At 44.7% G+C, this 22,583-nt stretch overlaps 1 protein-coding gene across 3 annotated transcripts in view; it reads right to left on the minus strand.

The window, feature by feature from the left end:
• Nucleotides 1-22,583, minus strand: part of plxnb2b (plexin b2b) — a 104,681-nt gene that overhangs the window by 49,748 nt on the left and 32,350 nt on the right. For all 3 annotated transcript variants that reach the window (XM_037255249.1, XM_037255251.1, XM_037255250.1), the window contains 2 exons: nt 14,107-14,226; nt 645-741 (listed from right to left, as the gene is read on the minus strand). The gene's annotated coding sequence lies outside the window, so the exon portion shown is untranslated. The remainder of the gene's footprint in view (nt 1-644; nt 742-14,106; nt 14,227-22,583) is intronic.

The following is a 22,583-nucleotide window of genomic DNA, read 5'->3' on the forward strand; positions in this document are numbered from 1 at the left end:
ATTTGGAAACAATTACTCCAGTTTCACTGAGGGGTGAGCAGTTACGCAACGAGTAGGACAGAGGAAGCAAGATGAAAGAGACACTGCCAACATGGATTCATTTTTGCTCTGTTTATGAATGCGCAATATTCTAAAAAAAAAGTTGTGTAGCTAACATGTTCTAAAAATATCTCTCCGGGGATGAGATACTGTGACTTGCCAATTAGAAATAAAACACTAGAAGGCTAACATTTATTCACATATGTATTTATGGATGTGTGGGGAAATTGATTTGTATATTTAATTAATTCATTAAAACTTAACATGGTACATGTTTCGTGATGTCCAAAAAAATTCTTTATTGTGTTGAAAATGAGAATAGACTTGAAAAGTCTCTTGAAATTTAAAAATAAAATTGAATTATTTGAATTAATAAATTTTCAATTAATTAATTGTAAATTATCAATAAATTAAATAATTAATTGAAAATAAAACTTAAATATTCCATCATGTATTTCCAAAAAGGACATTTTAGCGCTTTAATTTCAGTCCGGTGACAATATTTTGAGATGAGGTGATGGCTTGAGTGATGTTTTTTCCTAATTCCACAACCTTTTGGAGTACTTCAAGACATCACTGTTATTAAAAAATAGATAAGCACTTACCAGACACTTGATAAACGACCAATATCCTAGCGTGGAGTCATTTAAAATGGCCGAGGCAGCAGCGGCGGCAACAAGTGAGCCAATCCCTTTGTTGGACCTGCAAACAGACAACAACAAACGTTAGACAAGAGCGAGCTGGGAGCACTTTACAAAGTCTGCTAAAAGTTCCCACTCGTGACACTTGCCTCGTAATCCTTTCAACATGATCAGTCGTTCAATAAAAGAGCTTTACCAACACGTGTTTACAACCTTTTGCGTGAACTCCTTGACAGAGGAAAATGAGCCGCAAAGCTCCTGTAATTGACAATCATTCCGAGAAAAACAAAAGCAAAAAATTCTTCCGCTCTGTTTTTATTGTAAACACACGTCGGCAGGGTTGAGACACTCATCATTCCAGCCGCCGGCAGTTTTGGGAATGAGGAAACACTTTAGCCATGATATCAATTGACATGCGCATTTTTTTTTTATTAGTGATACAAGTCAGCGGAGCGAAGCCAACTTTCAATTCTGCATTCCAACCAATTACGCATGCAAGAAAAGCGCCACTCCACACAAAAGATAGTCACCGTGCCAATTTCTTTTGCTCCAGTCTCCCACCCCCCTCCTCCTCCATCCGCCGACGACCAAACGACACATTCAAGCCAAAAGTGCCTATTCCGAGTAATCTAAAGTGAATTTGCGATGGGGAAAAGGAACCCGTCAGTTCAAGTAAAAGGCCAGGCAAGCGCCTTTGATCAAGAGCGAGGGTGGATTAGTGTGGATTCTCCACAACTTCGATCCAAAGAAGGGGCTACGTTGGAAAAGCGCCAATAAACTCACACGGCAAAGATCAGAAAGATTACGGATTATCTCGACATGTGTTTTGCTTTTTCTTTGGTTTTTCTAAGGAGTATTTTTACACCACGATAAGGTAATCAAAGATCCTAAAATGGAAATATGTTGGCCAGCTGTCAGCCGTAAAGGGGTAGTTTGATTTGATTTGAATAATTTAACATGCACGTTTGAAGAGTGACATTCATCTTAAATGTAGGAAACTTTGAATATTTAAAAAAAAATTGTAGTTGAGAAACAGTTAAGATTAAATGTGAATGATTTGTAGCAGTAGTTTAAAGTTAAATATAACCGAACTGTACTTAAAAAAAAGTATTGCACATGAAAAGTAAAACAAATATAAAATAATTTACCATCCATTGGATTAAAAAAAACATTCATATTTACAAAATATTAAATTCAGTGATTATTTTGTGTGATACATAAAGGATCAATCGATTACCAAGAAATAGTTGTCGATCTGCAATCATTTAATCAAAAATAATTGAAGCAAATTTTCTTTCCAATTCTCAAAAAGGTTCCTTAATGCTATGTCAATGTTTACTTGCCGTGACGGAAAATTAATGTTTTATTGGATCCTTATGTCTTGGGGTTGTTTCAGGCGAATTGTTAACACGACGATATTGACTCTGCATCATTTGAAAATTGTGATGTTTTCGTCCGACAGTCGCCCTGCGGTTTCTTTTGAACTTTCAGAGTCATACCATCAACAAGAAGAAACAAAACCAAAAAAAAAAGTCCAGCAAGGCAGACTATGATGTCTGCGGGGGCGGACTGATGAAACCGCCATTCACTCTCCGCTGTTGTATCGTCAATCATCCTCACGTATATACAGTAAATGATTTTTCCACGCGCCGCCGGCTGATGGATAAGCAGAGCGACAGGAGGAGGTGGAGGACTTCTCCACTCGTTTGAAGGTGAACGAAAGACGTCGACGTGGCTCGGCTCTCTTGCTGTGCCGCGCACGTTTTTCCATTTGGGGCGCTAAAATGTAGCGCCCTGGGCCAAAGCCGTGATGGATTCCCCCTCACGGCGGCTTCCCCGGCTTTCAAAAGGGACGAGGCCAGAAGACCTGAGAAGCTGTCGGGAGATGCTACACATCTTCATCAGGCCTGGTGGCGCTTTGTTGATTGGATGGCAAATTTAAAACGGCTGTAAAATACACAGTATCGCTAACGGGCTAGCTTGCGGCGCACCATGTTGGACGCCACCTTGAAAAGGCGCTCGGCAATTCTTTCTGCCTGCCTCCGTCCCCAACTGTAATTGCGTCAGGTCAATTGATCTCGTGAATGTGTGAACAGTGGGAAGAAAAAAAAAAAAAAAGAGAGAATTGTGGGGGCGACGTGCGGCTCAAGGCAGCGCAACTCCAGAGAGAGCGCACGCTGACTCCAAGTTGAAAGCATCCCTCCGGTGACGAAAAGGCCGAGAGAAAGAAAGATGAAAGGGAGTCAGTCCATGCTAATTTACTCAGCGCCGCCGTTTGCAATCTTTCTCCGTACACTCGCGCGCCTCCCGTGGTGCGGCTCGTCTATTCTTCGGCATTCGGGCACAATTAACCTGGAGACGCGCTGGGTGATCCAATGGAAATGTTTACTTTGAACGGATGCAGCAATTTGTTCATGTTGGTGACGAACCTTTCATTTCATAGTAGGGCAGGAAAACAAATGCACAGCTAATTTTAACCTCCTTTAAATATTCACCCTCATTTGTCCCTAATGACGATTCGAAGATGGTATTTTTGAATTTGTTAGTAAGATCCACATGAAAGACACAGCTGCACGCTTTGAATAATAAAATCCACAAGTATAAAGAAATAGGTTTCAAAAAATTGTCAGTTGGGAGGCAAGGGCGTGAACCTAACGATTCTTCCCGAAAAAAGGGCTTTAAGCTATTTGTTTCCACTCCCGTTTAAAGTCTCCTGTCAAGCTAATCATAAGACAAACGGAATGCAAGTTGTGTTTATAACACCCACACAGTTTAGCCTTTCAGTTTCACTTAATGTTTGTTACCCAATATGAACTCCCAATGTGAAATGCCACAGGCGTGCTCACAAATAGCATCTTTATGGCAAGGGAACAAATGGTTGAGCAACACATGTAGACAGATTATATAACGCTACTCACAAGTCTTTATCCTCTGTGGAGAATGACAGATATTACTATTACGAAAGCCCACTGAAGAGTTTTGACCATCTCCAGCTGTACATATTTGTCGGTATTATACTGCCCCCTGGTGGCCAAAGCTCACGCACCAGCAGGAGCAACCCGATATCCTCAAAAATTCTGTCTGTATGTACTACACTGCCCCCTGGTGGCCAAAGCTCACACACCAGCAGGAGCAACCCAATATCCCCAAAAAGTCTGTCTGTATGTATTACACTGCCCCCTGGTGGTCAAAGCTCACACACCAGCAGGAGCAACCCAATATCCCAAAAATTCTGTATGTAGGTTTTGAGACGTTTTTAGGATAATTTAACCTTTATTAGTCCTAGAATGTATTTTTTGTTTATTTTAATGTTAATATTTTAATTTAAATGTTAAAAGGTTACAATCCCCCCCACCACCACCAAATAAAAGATGATCAATTTATCATTCTATCCAAATAAATTCAGCAACGCCAAAGAAATCCAGTGGGCATGCCGGGTGCTGACAGTATTTTTGGGCGACGTTGGCAGCTCGATGACACGGATTTCAAGTGAAAGCATTACTCCAGAGAACAATTTCTCTGACATTGTCAAGAGCGGAAAGGGATGAAGGGGGAAAAAAGACAATGACAGTACTTAACATCTCTCCCCATCTTGGGAAATGTCATGCAAATAGATGACGTGCAATCCCACTCAAACGCTGGCCCGCAAATCACTTAATGCAGCTGGGATGGGGGGGGGGGGGGGGATGAGTCGGGGATGGACATTTGCGAATCGAGATGGCCAGATTGCTCCCGTGTAATTCCAATCCATGCTCACTGCCAGAAAACTTCAACATTTGCGGCGATGATTTCAGAGGCAGGGGGAGGGAACGGCACAAAAATAAGTGCTCTGCCTCGCGGCTTTTCACCCATTTGTGGTTGAATTATTTTTAACTTTCGCAATCCATGAGAAAGGGAGAGCGAGAGGCTGCTGGATTATTGGCAGCTTGTAAAATCCCATCAGAAGAGACGAGGAAGAATCAGATCATGTCGAGTTACACGGCGGCGGGATGAGGATGACGCATCGGACCCCCCGTCGAGGCTGAAGGAATCCTGTTTGGATCAGCAGAATTCTTCTGACAATGACCGCATCGGAGGAGGCAACTTCTAAAATATATCTAACAGTAGAAACATATCTGCCATTTCCCTCTAGATCAACTTCAAAGTTGGAACTAAAGAGAGTTGTTGAACGTGGTCCATCACGCTAGCTGCTAGCATCTAAAGCTAGCTCATTAAAACAAAATGAGGACTCAACCTTTGCCTCCATATCTTTGCTCCTCTTCGCAAAATATTGTTTACTATCCAACGTTGCCGGCACGTGGTCGAACGCGGTCCATCACGCTAGCTGCTAGCATCTAACGCTAGCTCATTAAAACAATATGAGGACTTAACCTTTGCCTCCATATATTTGCTGCTCTTGGCAAAATATTGTTTACTATCCAAGGTTGCCGGCACGTGGTTCATTAAAACAAAATGACAATGATTCCGCTTCGGAGCAAACAAACTCTGGCAGAAGGAAGCAACAGTACTTGTATTGTTAGTCATCCACTCAAAATAGGAAGTTTCTCATCCGTTGTGGGCGTGTGGTTCATTCAATGTAGCTGTGATTTTTTTTATGTCTTCACTGACTCACAAAAGTGACTAGGGGAGGGAGAAACTAGTGTTGTCAGTCATCTCCTCAAATCATTCCGTTCTTCATCCAAGGTTGTCAGTACTTGAGTCATTAACACAAAGTGGCCGTGATCAACTTTGGTCTTTACCGTCTTTGCTCATATCTGAAGTCCATTTCTGCCAAAACGTGTCCTTCTTCCAAGAGCACTCGGTTCATTAGAACACATCGACGGCTGTCGAGACTGATCTTCAAAACATTTTTAGAAAAGTTTGCTTCCAAGGACATTTCTGGCTACCAGTGGGGATCCTTTTAAAAGTACCAAAAAATTGGAGATAGATGTTTCCGGAGACGATATCCTGTTGCTTTGCTGTGCCTGTTCTGCTGGCTCTGAGTCAATTCCCTGAGAGGGCCGCACCATTCCCCAGGAATTAACCCCAAAGTCATTACGCCGGCGAGGGTCACTGGGTGCGAGGCATTTGTGGACAACACCGGCAGCGTTCTGGCTCCAGAGTGCCGCCTCAGGCGTCCTCTGTCCACACTCACACACACTCTGTGATAACACACGCACACAGCCAACCAGGCGTGCTGCCCAGCCACCAGTCAGCCTGCTTAATAGGGATGGCAAATAGTCCCTACAGCCCTAAAGACACAATAACGGAACACATAATATTCTCTCTGTCGCCGCTTTAACAGTCTGTGAGTTCAGGCTAACGCGGCTAAAGGTTCCGAGGGCTAAACACACGCGCTCCATTTCAATTAGCGCCGTGTTCACTGGGGTGGAGGACAAGGCTCTTGCTAAACCGGCTCCACAATGTCACAAGCAGAAACGACAAATATGGCGACAGTGGCTAATGGCGACGGTGGCTAATGGCGATGGTGGCTAATGGCTAATTTAGTTTCGCCTGCACAGCTCAATCGCCCACTCAAAACTATCCGAGGTGGTCGACAAGATCAGCTTTTGTTTACCTCGGGTCGACTCGGTTCGGAGAAAATAAGCATTTCTTCTCAGCCGGCTGGAAATGATACATTCATTAGCGGAGGTTTATTAAAATCAATGAACGACTGCAGTCTTTTGTATTCGCCCACTTTGCTTGTCTTCAAAACAAAGTGACGATTGAGGAGGCGGACTTCATAAATCTGCTCAAAACAATACATTTGCTTAGCAAAGTTGTCTGTTTTTGCTTTATTAAAATAATGACAATTGTCTTTTGTCTTCTCCATCTGAGGCAAACTCATTTCAGAGAATTTAGTATGACTCCACGCTATGTTTGTTTTATAAATCTCATCCATTCCTCTTTTACTCTGGCTCAACGTTTAAACAACATTTATCAGATTTGATAGTTTAGCCACAGACTGTTCCAAAAAGTATTGTGCTTCTCTTTTATGTAAATTGTATTAAAATAAAGATAAATAAGATCGCCTGGCTGGGACTTGAGCACCTCTAAACTTCTGACCTCAGAATCAACCCGGATGGTCACCTTCGAGAGGTTCGCAAAAATGGCCAGAAAAATAAAGCACATTTCCCGTCAGTGTTGAAAACAAGGCATTTCTAATCCAAGGTTATCTGCATCTGCTTCATTAAAACATCATAATGATTGGCTCTCGTGTTGCCGGGGGCGACGGGGATTAGTATGAATGTGATTGTGCGGAGAAATCAGTCATAGTTTAACAGCAAATGAAGACACCTGATTTTGTCCGGCGGGCATGAATCCGAGTTTTCCTTTTCATCAAAGATTCGGTTGAACGATATCGGGGCCTCGAAACAATGAATTCAGGTGGGTTCATTAAAACAAAATAACGACCATCGACACAACGTCGCGGCGAGAAACTCTTGATTCGCGTGATTACTGAGGTGCGGGTAGGCAGGGCTATGAATAATGCCCGCGCTGCATTTTTAATTGCCATCCTTCCCGCGGCTTGTCTCGCGCGGCGTCCGCCCGGACCTTTGCTCCGACATCGACGGCTTAAACTTCATCAAGCGCTTGCAGGAATAACCAATTTCCGCACACCTGCCGTGAAATGCCTTTCAATATACTCCTTGCCCGTAGCAATTTTCCCACTCACTTGGCGCCGGGGTGGCAATATGAGGGAGCAGATACTCGCCCTCGGGGGCGTCATTATACAAGACGCGCGAGTAATGGAGCTCGGGGTCTACCTGGCTCGTACCACCTTTCTCATATTGAAATGGAAGAAAAAGGCGACGCTCGGAACACTGTTAATAAAAAACCAAAAAAGCAAGAAATGCCCAAGGCTTTGCTGCCCGATTATGAGAACTGGCCGTGAGTCAGGAAAAGCAAGGGGGGGGAGGCGATCGGGCCCCGGTTCTGTCATCCGCTGGGCCCGGTCTGCCAGTTCCCAGAACACAAGGAGCCTTTTTTTCCACCGCCAATCACAACCAGATGTGCTCGCGCTGTTACCAATTCCGATCTGTCACTCTGCTTGCTCTCCAGAAAGCAACAACAACTCAGCGCTGACAAAAATACGCGCAGTCTCTGGCAGGCCCGGCCCCAACGTGTAATCACAGGGTCCCCCGAAAGGAATCCCGAGCTCCGATAACATGCTTTCCAATTGGCTGCTTTTCTCCCGTGGGACGGAGAGCCAAACTTGAGGTGACAGAGACTCGAGACCTCCAGGCCCGACAACCAACGTGGGACGTCTTGGGGCTGGAAAGCCGAGTAAACGCTGCTGTTGAGGCAACAGTTCGCCTCTGGGTGTTATTTTTCTCTCCTAAATATTTAACATGAACATCATGTATGCCCGCCGGCTAAAGAAAAAGCGTCCAAAAAAAAAACATTTTTCTCGACGGTGTGAAGTGGGGGCAATGCAGGTGGTTACGATTAACTATTCATTTGATCAACGTGATTCACACATGCGGCTTTCCACAGTACTCCCAAAGCTCCTTTTTTTTCCCCGCCCCTCTCCGGCCCGCCCTCGGCGTCCTCTCTGCCGGCAAAACGCTATCAGCCACGGCCATCTGTTACCCCCGCAGCAGAAAAGTGGAGCTGCTCGAAAGTCATCTGGCGACTGATTACGGACAAGACACAACGTTTCAGCTTGTGATCGTTTCAAATGGGAACCGCGACGGCTTATGACACTGACCTGATTGTATTTGCGTCACACAAGCGATGTGCGTCATACAAGTGTGAGTATGTTAGCGATTATTCCGACTAGTTTTCTTTTCCGTAATGAATCGTATTTTTGAGAAACATGGACAAGAACTCAAACAATTTTTGAGGTACTAATTAATGTTAATAAATGAATGAATAAATGAAACAGAAATGACAATTATTTTTATTTTATTTTGTATTTTATTATTTTTCAAATTTATTCGATTAATCGATTTTGATTCTGTTACCGATTAAGTACCGATTTGGTATGTCAAAAACGATGCAAAAATATTGGTAATTGGTTTTCAAAGTAAAAGCAGGTTTGAAATCGACGCACACTCAAAAATCGAATACAAACATCGTCTCTAAGCGATAAATTGATTGTCAATCGATTAACATGATCTTTGCAATCCTCATTTATCGCCTGCCTTGGAGCGTTTCGAGTTGAGAATTGTTGCTGTGTGAGCATCCCAACTATAGAGACCCAAGTCGCAAACAAAACGATAAATATAACCCGCTAACAAGATGTATCGACACCAAACTGATTAGTAGAAGAAGTGGAAGTAAAAGTAAATACATTTATTGATCTTGTGTTTAGAACGCCATAAAAAAACATCCATACATCTTATCAATGGAGTCCAAGTCGAATATTCATCCTCATAAAGCACTAAATTGCGTGAACAGCCGCAACTCAAACATTAGATTTTGTTCTCGGGAGACCTGGGAAAAAAAAAAAAAAAAAAAACACAACCTCCATGGCTGAGTTAATTAAACATCGCGTAAATAGTGTCGGGCAAATCCCTTACGTCTCACCCTCGAAAAGAATCATGTCACAACAACAGCTGTTGCGCACACACTTCGGTCTGTCTAAAAATAAACATACCAAACTCTAAAATAAGGAAAGTTGATTAAACACAGAATCAAGTTAGGCTTGAATAAAACCAAAGCATCCAAGGCTAACTAGAAAAGAGCAGTTGTGAGCTGGCAGTAAAATATCCTTATCTCTTTTATGTTCAAGATCATTTTCCTCCCAAGAACCTTTTTTTTTTTTTTCTTTCAGCAAACGCGTTATCGGCAACGGGCGGTGGATGGTGGGGAGGGGGGGGTGATAAAACGCGTCGCCATACTTGGTGGGTGTCCTGCGCCTGGAGCAGAGACGACTCCATCTGTTTTCAAGGGCTTCCACTTAGACGCACGGACCTCATTATTTGCAACATGCAAGGCCCGTCTTCCGTCTGAATATCTATTAGGAGGAGAAGCGTATTAGATTGCTGCATGCGCCATGCTCAGCCAGCAAAAACGCTGTTAAGCCAGCAGAGCCACGTGGAGCACTTAGGAGGAGCCAGCACGTTAAGCAGGGGAGGCAAAGAGCAGCCATTTGTTGCAGGAGAGGCGATGGCGAAGGGGGCTTCTCATCCCCCCCCCCCCCCCCCCCCCCTTAGGAGGACAGTCCATTGTGGCGAGACTGTACAGATCGATGAATCAGGTCAATAGATCATTAAGCAATCCCTATGTGCCTGAAATAACACAGGGATGAGAGTGGAGATAAGAGCTCAGATCGATGTTCTGGACAGATGAGAGGTGGACAGAGGCTGGAAATGGGAGTGAGGGGATGGACCCATTTAGGGGACGCTTCTGAATGTATTTTCCCGCGAATTCTCGTTAGCAAAACTGATATGAGATTGTCCTCTGAGCCACACCCTGAAAAAAACACAGGGGGGGTCCAGGATGTACTTTGGCTCACTCACTCTGTGATAGCTTCAAGCTCACCCTAATGAGGAGATGTAGTCCAGAAAACAGATGGCCGGATCACACCACGGGGCTGTTAGCACTGAGCTACGAGCACCCATTTTGCAAATCAGTATGTGCGACCCGCTAACGTCCGGTGTCTGCAAGAGTGAAGCTAATGGAACTTAATGCTCGGATGTTTTTAATACATCAATGCCTGGACGGGCTTTGAGGACCAAAGCGCCAGCACGGCTGAAGAGCGATGAGGGAAAAGCGCATATTTATTTCGTCGTGACCGAGACGGGGGTGTTAAGGTGCGCCAGGTGGCGAAGGTGGGCGGCGAACTCGGGACAAGGGTCTTTAGAAAATGTGTCGAGCCGAGACGGAAGAGGGTGTCGGAGCGGCAAATGGGAAAGCACAGCTGGATGTAAATGACATAATCCTTTCGGATTGGGGGGCAGCGGTGCGCTGATTGCCTCCTTTAAATTCGCTAATACTGATCATTCTGTCTGGTTAACTTATTAGCATGTGCGCTTTGTCTGCCAAACCACTTAAACTCGACGTGTCCCCTAAACTGAAGCGCAGATTAAAAAAAAATATGCTTCATATAAATCGCTTAAGGGGCGTAATTACGCACACAACAACATTGTATTGAGTAAGCAGAATTAAATGTGCCGCCTCTTGTGAATGACAAACAAGTGCAATCCATCCATAATCGGATGGATTGACTTCAAAAGGTCAATGCCAGCGTTCAACCAGACAATTGTCTTCCCCCAAGAAAAAAAAAAATACTGAAGCATTGATTTATAAATAATGTAGGCATCAAATTTCTTTTGAATTGATTTTGGTGACTCATAAGTAAACAACATTGTACCGCTGAAGTGGGAGTAGAGGGGTTTAGTGGCATGAGCTGTCTAGTGAACTGGCTAGATAGCTAGCTAGCTAGCTTCATCATCCAACCATCCATCATCCATCACTCCATCCATCACTCCATCCATCCATCCATTTATCTGTCCGTCCATCAATCCATCACTCCATCCATCACTCCATCCATCCACCACTCCATCCATCCATCCATCCATCCATTTATCTGTCTGTCCGTCCATCCATCACTCCATCCATCACTCCATCCATCACACCATCCATCCACCATCCATCACGCCATCCATCCATCCATCCATCACTCCCTCCATCCATCCATCCCTCCCTCCATCCATCCATCACTCCATCCATCCATCCATCCATCCATCCATCCATCCATCCATCCATCCATCCATCCATCCATCAAGGCCTGCCAACTGGGCAAGAAGCAGAAAACCGTCGAGGAGGGAGGGTGGTTGGTGACGGGTGGTGGTGGTCCGCCAAAAGCAGACGCTTCACCCCTAAAGAGGAACAGCATGGCAGCCTCGGAGGACATCTGCTTGCACAGGTGTGCTTACCCGATGTAATTAAGATGGCCGCTGCACACGCATTACCCGAGCGATGACGCGCGGCTACTCGAAAACCAACTCTGGAGGCGCGAGTGGCGATGGTTGGAGAAGGGAAGCACAGATGGAACTGATTGGAGTTTAAGGACGGAGCAAGCGGAGGAGAAAATGAAGGGACAGACGAGAAGAAAAAGTTTGCTTGGTAAACCACGGGAGCGTTACCAGCACATACAGATGCTCCGCTTTTGATCCTGAAAAGACCGGCGGTAAAGCCACATGCACGCTTCATAGAAAATGACAACATGCGGGGAGGAAAAGTGCTTCTATCTATAGCGCCACCTATGGGATGCAATAAGCCCCTGCTATTAGCAGAAAACTGCAGCACCTCCTCTCTAAAAAGTTTGTTATTGCCTCACAACAACTTTACAAAACGCAGCCAAACAAATGTGGTGCAAACATAAATCACTTAGTCATAAATCAAATTACAACAATAACTGAAACAAATCTGTGCTTTCATCGCTTCAACTTCTCATATATCATATAACCGTGGTGACCCGCAATTGACCAATAAATAGTAACTGAGGGGAAACAATGTTTTCACTTTAATGCAATTAAAAAATCAACTGATGGAATAATCTATTCCAGAAAGTTACAGCTTGGAACCACCACCATACAAAAAGGTTTTGCGAATGGTTGTGGTTCATTCTTGCATGAATATTGAACTACTTTCAAGCTGATGCAGGTTTTCTAAATTAAAAAAAGGTATTTAAAATGATAAATAAATAAATAAATAAATGAATAAATAAATGCGTTTTAAAAAATTAGGTGAATTCAGTTTGTGCATATAGAAAATAACGGAGGAAAAAAAGCATCTGGCCGTATTGGCACTTATCCAAAAAATGGCTTTGCGGGATACAGTGGAGTCAGACAGCAGCTTTGGCAGCGCGCTTGGCCACTTGGAACGTCAACACACCTGTTTCCACAGCGACCAAAGGAAAGATCGATTCCGCTCACACCGGCGGGCCGCTTCACGCTTTAACCTAAAGCGACAACGTGCCCGAATTCATTTGTCGCAAGAAGACAAAAGTCCACTCCCTAAGCAATTGATTCAAAACAAAAGGAATACCAAAGTAATTTTCGTTATTTATGTTAGCTCAACCGCTCGACTCTTATTACTCCCACTGAACCGTAATTCTAGCCTTTTTGTTTTTATTTTTTTCCCCGGAACTTTCAAGCCATTTCAGATGACCACACCACGCAACAGCGACAAAAAAATATCTCCCACAAACGAGAAAGAAAATCCCATTTCACAGCAGCCGGCAAGCGAGCAGGCAGAGAAATTGGAGCTCGGAATAAAAAAAGCCGCTCACCACGACATATTCCTCCTTAAAAAAAAAAACGAAACAGAGGAGCAGACCGATTTAACGCTAAATCATCCCAACTGTAGCGTTGCAACAGCTTACCTTGCGCTGACAACTTGAAGGGAGGATGTCGGGCTCTCTGCGGCTTATTAGCGCTAGTAAATACCACTTTGCTCGCCTTTCAAACTCGCACCTGCGACTCAGATCGAAAAATCTCTCATAAGGCAACCAGATCTACGGCTGACAAGGAACGGGGCGGGGAAGCTCCTCTTTACGATCGTCTTTTCATGTTGCTATTGTAAGGTTGGAGTTACACTGTAGCTCCAAATTGGATTTATTGCCTTATCCGACTTTTTGAGTTGATACCAACATTGTGTCGACTCCCCGCATAAATATCCGAATTATTTCGCAGCAATGATGTCATTATCTGTTGCTGATAGGTTGTTCATCCACGGGCGCGGTGGTTTTTCAAAAAACAAACAACCATGGCACTCGATATGAAAACAACCAGAATTGGGCCCCTTGGGGTAAATAAATTTGGGTCACCTGGCAGCAAGGAACAACAGCGTTATGTCACTTGGGAGAAGAAATATGTCAGAATCAGGGTCGGTGGGGGGCAAGAAATATTGTGTCGCTTAAAAATCAAAAACATTGGAGCCGTACTGCTTGGCGGCAAAAACCAAAAAGCATCCAAATTGTGTCACTTGTGTAAATGCGGCTTGAAAATGATGATAGAGGCGCCACTGACTCTCTGACATCACGCTGCAGGAGACAAACACATTTTACTGGCCGACCAAATCTCCGTTTGGGATTCCGTCTGCCGTGGAGCGCAGCCCATCACCTTTCGGGGAAAAAAAAAAAAACACTTCCCACAACTATAACGGGCTCCAATCTGGTCTCACTTCTCAACTCCCAAAGTAAGCGTGTGGGTTGAGACGTACCGTATATATTTGCGAGTGCTAATGCTAGGCCGCACGAGTGGGCTGCTGGGCCAGCACCAGACAGATGGTTGTGTGAGAGGCAGAAGATCAGAGAAACGCTTGCTCCCTGTTGTTCTTTGGGCATGCGCTACATTTCGCGGAGGAGGCACCATGCGAGCTCCGTGTGGCACCGCACAACAAAATATCCGATCAATCTAATGGAGGGGACTTCTTTCACTCGCTATTATCAAACGCAAGCTAGCTGGGAATGACTACAATACAGTTAGCTTACCCCGTTGCTGAGCCTCAGCTCTGGATGATGCGGCGTCGTACTCCACAGTCTCCGCTTTGCTGCGACGCTCCGGTTTTCTTTTTCTTCCTCTGTGTCAGTTTCCTCTATCCCCCAAAAAATCTGAAACGACACAAATCAAAACATGACGATGTTAGCATACCCTGTTCCTGTGCTTGGACACTTTGGACTCAGTAGGATACTCCGCAGTCTCTACTTTGTTGCATTGACCTGATTTTTTTTTTTTTTTTGCTTCTTCTCTAATATGATCCAAAACATCACAAATAATCACACAGATTAGTGTTAGCTACACCTGTTCCTGTGCCTGAAAAAAAAAAAAAACACACTTATGCTAATGTTAGCTTTGGACCCTACACTTTAAGGCATTACCTAGTTTTGGCTATACCTTCTGTCTCTGTTGTATTTTCCCTTTAAATGTTATTTTGTAATGTTGTGAAACAGCTTGTATACGATATTAGCCGTGGGCCACTACAAAATGTCCAGCGGGACCCAAACGGTCCCCGTGCCGTTGATTGGGCACCAGATGGAGCTAAATAAATAAGAATAACAGATTGCGTCTTTTGTTTGGAGGGATTTTAGTCTGCTTTCTTCTTTCCCACTTGGCTTGTTATGACACCTCTTCGACAGCTCGGGTCAAACAAAGTGCAGGAGAGCTTAACAGTGCAGGCTCTGCAGAGAAGGCATGCTTAAACAAATACAGACAAAGGGATTTCATTCGCCTGCCACAAATTTGGTCAGTGTCCGGAGACGCCGCACTCCGCCGCTTGTGTCGGACAGTTTCAAATGAAAAGACAGTAGCTGAGAACACCACCTGATGCAAAGTTGTTTACCCCGGCGAGTTTCCTATTGTTCAAATTGGATGGCTTCTGCTTTTGTGTACTTGTCTGACCTTTAGCGGGACCGCTGGAGAAGACAAAGTCTAGCGTGCCAAGAGGGAGGGCGAGTGTGTTGAGCACTTGACGCGGCTCACACAGATTGCAGCGTTGGCGCGGCCGACACAGACTGCCCGCTGACCTGGACGCTCGCCGGCCCATACCTGACCTTGCTACTTTATGCCAACGAGCAGTCCATCACCTCCCGAAACTAAAAATACATTCTTTGCCCGGGACGTGATTTGAGAGTACATTAGTTGATGATAGAAGCGAGGAGGAAAAAGAAGATTGGAATGAATGAGGAAATGACAACGGACGGAAGATACGGGGGAGAAGGTTTGGCAGCCGTCCATGAAAAAGACAGCTGGCAGCGTCATCCTTCACAAACCTGGCGGCGGCGCAATCGGCACGACGGAGGCAACCCTCCGGAGAGCTGGAGGGAAGAGGAAGTGATGTGGCGGAGGGGAGGGGGGTAGATAACACGGGCTTTAGTCTCAAGACTCTCATGCTAATTAACAAGTTCTACAGACAAGTGCCCCCCCCCCCGCCCACCCTCGTGTTGCAACACACAAGGCAGCCGATTTCATCTTAGTTCTCCACTACTGGCCTGAAGTTTCAGATTGTTGGCTTCCTCAATAAAGGTCCAAGTCGTACTTCTCGAAACTGTAAAAACCGAGCCGCATTGAACGCAAGGAGACACTCAAACAAAATGCTAATATGAGGAAGGAGGTGACGAGAGAACCGCCGGCCTCGTCTGAAGGTGAGTCCGCCGCCCCGCCAGACGACTGCTTGGTCACTGTGGCGCGAAGTCGAACGGGCGGGTGGGAGATGAAGACAAATGAGAAGGAGCTCGGAGGATGCTGATCACCAGCCGGCCATTCCGCTCCGACGCTCGCCTCATCCGGAGCGTAAGAGACAATGTGGAGGCGCCCAATGAGGCAGGACGGGTTTAGTCATAACAATGCAGACGTAGGCCTTGGTGGTGCGCCATTAGTGCCAGAAGGACATCCATCAGAAGCAGTCGACAGCGGGAACAAGACGACCAAACCAAGCGCAAAGATGCGGCCGTGATGATGAATCCGCTCGGGCTACGAGCGGGTCATTTTCGCAGGATTCCAGCGCGAGAGAGTCGAGCACTTTTGAAATTGTTTTGGAACACCCTGCGCCCGTCCGTGGCATTGATGCTCGCCAGCCAAACTTGGCACTGATGACTCCGGGGATGGACGGCGTCTGTTTTCAACCAGCCTGAAATTGGCTATTTCATTTCGCGCGAGTGTGTTGAGGCCACATCAAGAAAGCCTGACACGTGTTTTTAAGTGGAACTGCCAGAAAATAGATTCGTACACTTCAGACAGCGGAGGAGCCTTGGAAAACAAAGGACCTAGCCTCCATTTTCACTTTTCCAGAGCCACCTGTGAAAATCTACAATATAGAGAACATCGAATTTTTTTCGACACCTCCAACACTCTTTAAAAACTTTTAAACTTAAGAATATGCATTTTCAACACCTCTCTGTCGTTAGCATTAGCATAGCTGACTTGTCGTTAGCGTTAGCAGACTTTAAAGGTAAAGTTTTGAATAACTAAGCTTTTAATTTATTCGACGTGATAACAGATAAACTGTCTACTAATATTTTTGCCTTTAATACAGATTTCTTCATTGCTTGTGGAAAAACAACATCACGGGAAGAGGGCCTTGAAGAAAAATGATTGCTTATTAAATCTCAATCACAATGCCGAAGGAAAGACAAATATTTTGCTTTGTTTTTCAAAATGGTTCAGCCTTAGTTTCACATTCATTAGGACTTCAGCCGCCAGCCTTTCGCATCTCATAAAAGGCCGCATTAGCATGTACGCGATTGAGATTGTCCGGCTTTTAGCAGACAAGGCTGGAATTTAGTCATTAGGATTTCCTCATTGTAAACTCGGATGCTCTATTAGAGCGCCGCGTGGCTTAGCATCTCCATTCGGAGCAAACGGCCTCATTAGCATTAGCGCGTGTAATAACCTCGATTGGGGATTTCCTAACCCAGATTCGAAAACCGCACCCAAGAACAAGCTCGGCGACGGCACGTCAGCCAAAGTTGAGCATGTATATTGTATGAAGCACTGGAGGGAGCACTTATTTGTATTCAGGTGGACGTCTCCGGCCAAGATGTGCGATTTGCATCGGCTGCCTTCCAGGGAACTCTCGGCAACTTGCGGGGAGCGAGCGCCAATTCGACCTCACACACCAGTGCGCTTCCACTCTGTGATCCAATTAATTTCACATCCGTAAGAAACACGTCTCGGCGCTCAGCAGCGCCACAGGAGAGGAAACGGAAGTTTGGATGTGGGCAGGGGCAGGAGGAGGAAGAAGGAGAACAATTTACAAAACGAGGAAGTCGGCTAATGGGTCGCAGTGGTTGGTTTGTTTTCTGGTCAATTCCAAATGTTTCTGCTTTTATGAAATCATAGCTAGTGAGAAATCGGGAAATTTGGATGAGTTCAATTTAAGCCACGCCTCCAAACGATGACTCGATTGTATTCAAACAGTTGCCGATTAATCTGAGAATTGATGAGTTATTGAATTTTGACCCATCTAATTGCTTTATATACAGAGTTCCATCACAACTAAAATTCTGGCCTATGATCGAAACTGTTTTCCTTCCCCTCAAAATCCGCAAGCAAAGTTTCCACAAGGAAAATTGACAAAATTCACTTTCCAAGCCCACGTGTGCCTTCCAATGCTTTTCAAGCAAACAGGCTGCAAGCAAGTTAGCGGTGGAGCTTAGCGCCGTCGTCGGCTATGCTAATCGAGGCTCCCGGTGCATTGGAAGAAGGCGACGCAGAGCATTAGCGATGTAAGAGGCGTGCCCAAGCCTGTCAGGGGAGATAGGGCATAATGACACACTCAGCTGGGACTTGAAAGCAGACATTTCCTGTGGTGATTTGCCCGATACGGGGCCCGACAAGCGCTTAGTCACACATTCCTGGGAGCAAAACAACGGGGGCCAGCTGGACGCCCCTTCCTTTGATGGGCAAAAGACAGAGCGTTGGAATTAGGAAGCTTGTGTTTATTTTGGCAGCACTGTCGCCAGCCTCTGGGTTAAAGCTTCGGCAATGCGGTTGCAAGGCTAGTAGGAAGCTAACCCAGCGGGGCACAACAATGTCATATTGTAATACGATTTTTTTTTTTATGCCGCTTATCCTGTTCAGCCCAGCTGACTTTGGGCATGAAGTGGTGCAACTAATTCATTGTTATATAAATATTTATTAGATGTACTGAACATTGTGTACTTAACCTACCACGAGACAGCTATGTCTGATGAAATTCTAGCCTAATGCTAACGCACAATGAAGAACGCCATAGATGGGCTAACAAAACTAGCATCTATGGAAAATAAACTATAATTTAACCGCTCGTTAAAGCCAAACACTGAGGCCCACTTAGCAAAAAATATATATATTATTGCGCATTAATTTAATAAATATAATTTCCACTGTGATTATAATTTATGATCTTAAAATCCATACACAATGTGAAATCATGTAACACTATCCTAGTTACTAGTTTGGATTGTGTTTCAGTCAAGCCACACAAACTTTATTGATTTCGTTATTCCCCCGTTCGCTCCATGAGAGAGCAATCAAGTCCCTAGCGAATAATTATTAACAGCTCGATTGCATATATTGTTACAGGGACGCGATGGTGCATCCAACTATAGCTTACCCGGCCCACTCCTGAATGTTCATTAATAATCAGAGCGGCGCTTCATAAGCGGCTATGTACGTAACAAGTCTAATTGTCACCAAAGAGAGTTGCTTATTCGCTATTTCAATGAATGTAAATTAGCCACTTTGCTCATTTTCTCTCATTGACACGATGTAGGCTAATCTCCCCCATTCAGCGCCGAGGATGTCAAAGCGTTGCCGTGCCTTTGAATGAGCCACTCTTGCATTGACTTGTACGACTACAAATGTTCTATTCAACTCCTCGAGTCTCTTTACAATATAAAGTCGCTTTTCAAAAAGGCTTTGTTGAGTGTTGTCCTTGTTATTTGATGGTCACATACCGCTGAACCTTCTTTGTAATGTTTTTTTCTTTTCTTTTGCTATCATATCTTGGTCATTATTAAGGACAATTGGTAACTTGCACAAATAAACAATGTTTAGAAATACAGATCGCGGATAATTGGTTGCAAAAACTACCCGCGATAAGTGAAATCCGCGAAGTACGGTCACCAACAAGAAGTACTGGGCAGGCTAACGAGTTAGCGGAAAGATGTTAGTTCGCGATCGTGCTAACACGCGGAAAAGGACATCTAAAAGAATGTAAACGAACATTTGGAGCAATACTACATTGTCCTAAAGGTTAGACACGTTTCCTCGATTTAAAAGTTTTATTTTGACTTTTAAATGTTTTTATAATTTGGAAAAAAAAATCCGGGATGTAGTGAAGCCGCGATAAACGAAACGTGAAGTAGCGAGGGATCACTGTAAGCCATAAAGTCCAAAAATGTTCATGCGTGTGACCTAGCATACAAAAAAAAAATCCAAACAAAGAGCCATCTTCCACACAAGCGCACGAAAACAAAGTTTACAAGAGTTGTGGCCGTGACTGGACTACGAAGTAAATTCGGGCGTGACATCTGATGTTAATCACTGTTTGGCCGCGTTTGCCTTGGGGTATAATCTCGTCAATCTGAATGGTAATCTTCGAAAAAAGGATGGAAAACCGAGCTGTCCAAATGTAGCACGTTACGCAAACAAATAGCAGGCAGCGCGACTGCCTGACCCAACTCTTATCAGATGCCGAGCCGGTGTTATGAAAGCCGGGCGAGCATGCACCGAGCGGGGGCACGTCTACGCATGACTCTGTGTCTTGTGTGCAACGAGGGGAAAAAAAAAAAAAAAAAAAAGCAAATCACCACACGTCGCGAACAAAAGCTCACATCTGGTTCTATTCAGGATGCCTGGAATTATTTGCCTGCTCGGTTCAGATTACTCGCCCCGGCCCCCATGCTGTCTGTCTGTGCAAGAGTGCAGATAAACTCTCGCCGCTCGGCACAATGCCTCGACTATTCTACCAGCAAGAGCGGAGGCTGGTCGAGGGGATGGAGGTGAAGGCGAAGGGAACAACCTAACCACCTTGATTATGGTAGTGAAAAAGCTTAGCGTGCAAGACATCGTCAATACGATCCGGAAATTACTCATTCCCGTATTTTCCCGACTATAAGGCGCACCGAACTATAAGGCGCACCTTCAATGAATGGCCCATTTTAAATCGTTGTCCTTATATAAGGCGCACCAGACTATAAGGTGCACCATTAATGCATCACGTCAGATTTTTAATCCAAATCAAATCATTCTCCATTTTATCTTTTTTATTTCAACTTCAGACGCAACAAATTACTTTATAATCACAAAATAATGATCCATAGTCTTTTTGATTCATGAGTCATAGTCTTCAGCGGGCCACTTATGATTGATTTCATGACACACAATGCTTCGGGCCAGTTTAAATTTAGGAATTTGGTCCATATATAAGGCGCACCGGACTATAAGGCGCACTGTCGGCTTTTGAGAAAGTTTTAGGTTTTTAGGTGCGACTTATAGTCCGGAAAATACGTCTTTTTTTTTTTTTTTTTTTTTTAAATCACATCTACCCTCTGATTTAAATCTTTTGATTGCAAATGTGTTTCATAACAATGTACATTCTTAGCTAGCTTCTTACTTTGCCTTTGAATGTTTGCAGCTGTTTGTTTGGAAATACTTTCAGGTGGGTTTTTTTGTGCATTGAGATGCCTTTTGTATAAAAATGTGCCGCAATATAAATACAAACGCCTCGCCTCGGTGGTCACTGCTCGATTTCTTCATTTCAACTCAACCAGCTGTGGTAAAGTGTCGCTCGACAGAACCAATTTTCGTCAAGGTTTCTTTCTTATAGGGACTTTTTCTTCGCCTCTGTCGCTCACTAATGTGAGGTTAAGTTTCCCTTCGAGGAGTGAGATCCTTGACCGGCGGGATGCGTAAAGCGCCTTGGAATAACTTCTGTTGTGAATTGGCACGATATGAAATAGACTTGACAAAAAATATGGACATCTTTAGCAGTTTTCAGTTTAAAACCACCTCGGGTAAAAGCCTTCTTGGGAGCCCCCCACCTCCCCCCGCCCCTCAAACACAAGCAATATATTTTCTCGACAGCGCGCTCGCGGGCCTTTTCGTATATACAACATGTCAAGCGCAAACTGGTCCAGTGGGAAGAATCATAATGTCAACTCGCGCCCCCTTGAATTCCTGGCGGGAAACCACCCGAAAAAGAAGCTGTTTGGAGAGTCGGACTCGCACTTCTGTTCAGAGCCAGAAATTCCTATAAATCAAGCCGAGTTTAATTTTGCTTTGGCTCGAGAAGCCTCCCGATGCGACGTTATAAATAAGAACATTTCCATCCGGGAATGAAAACATCTCGCCGCTACAAACTAGCTGTAGTTATTTTTTTTTCTCTTCTATACATTTGCGACGCTCCCCGCTCTCCAATTTCCTGCACTCTTATCTGGCGGCTTTGACAGAGTGATGTCTTCAGCCAGAATCACCTTGTCTGCCTCGCTTCCCCAGGAGATGGAGTGCCAGCCGTGGAGACGATTCAATCGGCCAGAAGTGAAAGAGCAGATCGTAGACAATATGCCGCGGCCCCATTAAGACCCCCCCATGCCCCCCTCCCAGTCCTCGCTTACTGCTCAAGCCCCCCACCTAATGGCCCATAATATCATTTTACACCATGTTCTTGCTTTTTTTTATCCTCACTCTAAACATAAGTGTCTCACAGAGGCGCAATAAAAACAGACATATTTCTTGATTACTCCTCAAGAAGCATATCAGTGAGGAAAATAATGCTCGCTCAGATGTCGGACCCCCCCTTTCCCCCTCCCGCCCCAAACTGGGCTCACGATAGCTAATGGACATTTTATTATAATCAAACCCAGGCCATATCGTCGCCATAAATAGCCTACTTAAAAAATAATTTTCTTCCCGATGGAGTCCGTCAAAGTGCAACATGTTTCATTCACGCTAAGGGTGAAACTTCTCCGCCATCCCATAATCTCACATTTTGTGGTTTTATTATAGTCCGGGGGGAAATGCCAGCGGGCTGCTAGTCTTTGTTACAACTTCCTGTGCGGGATTCCACTTGAGCGAGAACAAGTTATTATTCGCAACTGGGAATGGCTCCCACCTTGGACCCGATACATCATCTGCTCAGACCACAACATTTACACCCGTATGGAGATCCGGGGAGAGATGAGCGTGCGCGCCAAGGGTGTCGGGGGAAGGTGGGTGGGGGGATCCAATCTCTCACGCCGAGGAGCCGAGACAGGCGGGAAGATATGCTGCCGGCTCAGGCTAACCCGGGCGGATGAAATGACAGGATTACAGCGGGTATTAGAAAAGCTGCCGAGATGGTTGATAACGTTGTTTGCCGACGACCGTCACGCCGATTGCGGCCGTGGAAAAAAGTCAAACTGTTTGGCGATTGGAAATATGGCGGAAGCGCCAATGTGTGAGAATTTCTAGAAAAATAAGATAAATAAATAAAATATATAAAATATAA

The sequence above is a fragment of the Syngnathus acus genome, chromosome 6 (genome assembly GCF_901709675.1).
Source record: "Syngnathus acus chromosome 6, fSynAcu1.2, whole genome shotgun sequence".
In the NCBI taxonomy this organism is placed as follows: domain Eukaryota; kingdom Metazoa; phylum Chordata; class Actinopteri; order Syngnathiformes; family Syngnathidae; genus Syngnathus; species Syngnathus acus.